The following is a 2,858-nucleotide window of genomic DNA, read 5'->3' on the forward strand; positions in this document are numbered from 1 at the left end:
TTTTTTTTTTTCCAGTACTGAGGATTGAACTCAGGCCCTTGTGCTTGCCAGGCAAGCACTCTTCTTCTAATGGAGGAAGATGTCTTGTTTTTATTTATATTTTGGGTTTCTCCTACATGAGAAGCCACATGACACTGGTGTGTCCCAGGTCAAAGAGATAGTTCAGTGGTGTAAGTGCCTGCCCAGCAAGCCAAGGGTCCCGAGTTTGATGCTTCCAGACCACAAAACCACAGTAACAAAACCCCACAAAACAAAACAACTGGTGTGTCTCATTTATTGTTATTCACTTAATGTTATAGTCTCAAAAGTGCACCAATTTACCTCAATTTTATCTTCATAGAAAAGTAGTGCTCCATTGTGTGTGAACACCCCGGTTGTTTTATCCATTCATCTGTTAATGGGCATATAGGCCACTTTCAAATTTAAATATTATAAAATGTGCAGCTATAACATGGATATGTGTGTGTCCCTGCAATTTGATGAATTAAATCTTTGGAAGTTGCTTAGAAAGGAGTAGCTGAGTCAAATGGAATATCTAGTTTTAGCTTTTGGAGGATTCTCCACAGTGAGTTCTACAGTACTTGTACTAGTTGACACGCCCACTGACCATGTAAAAAGGTTTCTTTTTCCCCACATCCTCACCAGCGTTTGTTGTTGTCTGACTTCTTGATGGCATCCATTTTTTTTCTGGCATAAGATGAAATTGCAGTGTTGTTGCACCTTGCATTTCTCCAAGGGTCAATAGTTTTCAGTATTACTTCATGGTTTTATTGGCCATTTGCAATTCTCATGAGAAATGTCTATTCATTTCCTTTCTTCTTCTTTTCTTTTCTTTTATGTATTGTAGAGCAGGGTCTACAGGGTCTCACTGCACAGATTGGACTCGTAGTGATTCTCCTCTTCTCAGCCTCCCAAGTCTTGGGATTCCAGGCACACGTCACTATGCCCAGTCTCAATCCCATCTCAGAGTGTGCCCTGGGGGTGGGGATGGCATGGCCACTGGGAATGGAACCCCTAAGTAGGTGCTTTAGTCCACTGAGTATCTGGCCAGTCCTCTGAAATGAAATATAGCCTATTTTTCAATTGGGGAAATCTAATTTTCTTGAGTATTTTATATATTCTGGTTGGTAACCCTTTGTCTGAGAAATAGTAGGCAAAATTTCTTTCCATCCTATAGGTCATCTCTTTATTCTGTTCATTGTTTCCTTTGGTGTGCAGAACCCTTTTATTTTTTTAATTTTAATTTTTTTTTTGCAGATCCTTTTAATTTGATAAGATCCAGTTTGACAATTCACAGTCTTTTGCCTATACAACTGGTGTTCTGTTCAGAAGGTCCTTGCCTATAACTGTGTCTTCATGGGTTCTATCTATTTTTGTCTTCCAGCAGCTTGTTTAAATTTCAATCTTTGATCCATTTTGATTTTAGTTTAGTACATGGTCTAAAGTCATTGTTCTGGCATGTGGATCCCCAATTTTCCAACACCATATCGATGTTAATTTGATCTTTTATGTCAAATAGCATTTGTTTTCCAAAGTTGGGTGTGTTGCTGTTTTGGTATATATTTATAATTGTTACCTCTTTCCATTGGATAGTTCCCTTAACTAATATATAATCTTTCTTTACCACATGGGATTAGTTTAGCCTTACAGTCCACGCTGTCTGAGAACAGGATAGCTGCTTATGCTTGTATATGCAGTCATGTTGCATGGAGTACTGTTGTCCATCTTTTGAATTTTATTCTGAGTTGCTTTCTGGGCTACATGTACATTCTTCTATACAACATACTGTTGGATTTTCTCTTTCTTTCTTTCTTTCTTTCTTTCTTTCTTTCTTTCTTTCTTTCTTTCTTTCTTTCTTCTTTTTTTATTTTTTTGCAGAACCAGGAATTGCACTCAGGTCCTTGTGCTTGCTAGGCAAGCACTTATTCTACTGAGCTATCTCCCCTGCCCCAGTTGTGTCTGTCTTTTATAGATTTACTTGATCTTTGGTTTCATTAAGATCATTATCTAGGGGCCAGGAAGATGGCTCAGTAGAATAAGGACTTCCGTGGCAAGTTCAAGGGCCTAAGTTCAATCCCTGGTTCTGCCAAAAAAAAGAAAATTTATGTTTTGTTTTGTTCCTCCACTTTTATCCATTCAGATAATTTGGCTTTGTGGCTTTCGATTTCCTCTCTGTCAATCCACACTCCTCTCCCACTATCCACTTTGTGGTAGTTGGGAATTTGGAGACCTTTTGTTGCCTTGTCTTCTTATGTTTTCATTTTTTGTTCGTTTACTTTTTTTCTATGCTGAGCTGTGTGGGTTGACAATAGTGGGTAGTCTTGTTGTTCGCAGGAATACCCTCTTTAGTTAATGTCTACTTTTGAAAGATGTGCTCTGGATGTAGCTAAATGTTAGTCTTTACTTCTGTTCCAGGATTCAGCTACTTCCGTTATGTAGGAGGGCAGGTTGTAGCTGATTTGTCCCTGTATCCAGTTCTTCAGTAAGAGACTGTCATATTGTCTATGACTGTCAGGCTATCTAGATATTAGCACAAAGAGAAAACCAATTGATAGCAACAACTATGTCACCTGTGCTAAAGTAGCAAAATTGTCAGTAACAGCATCATCAAATGCAAATTGTATAATGACAAACCCTGAGAACCAATAATGTACTACCCTTAAGCACTTACAGTAACTATCTACCCAATATTTACTTGACCTCCAACTGACAATGGAATAGTCATTAACAAAGTAATAACACATGGCTAACTGTCTATAGATTTGTAAAGCTTAAGGGTTATATAAGTGTGGATAGAGGGTGTAGGGATAAGAGATATGAAAAAAATAAAATTTGAAAAATTCAGTTTGTGAAGAGGA

The sequence above is a fragment of the Octodon degus genome, unplaced genomic scaffold (genome assembly GCF_000260255.1).
Source record: "Octodon degus isolate 3935 unplaced genomic scaffold, OctDeg1.0 scaffold00001, whole genome shotgun sequence".
NCBI classification, from domain to species: domain Eukaryota; kingdom Metazoa; phylum Chordata; class Mammalia; order Rodentia; family Octodontidae; genus Octodon; species Octodon degus.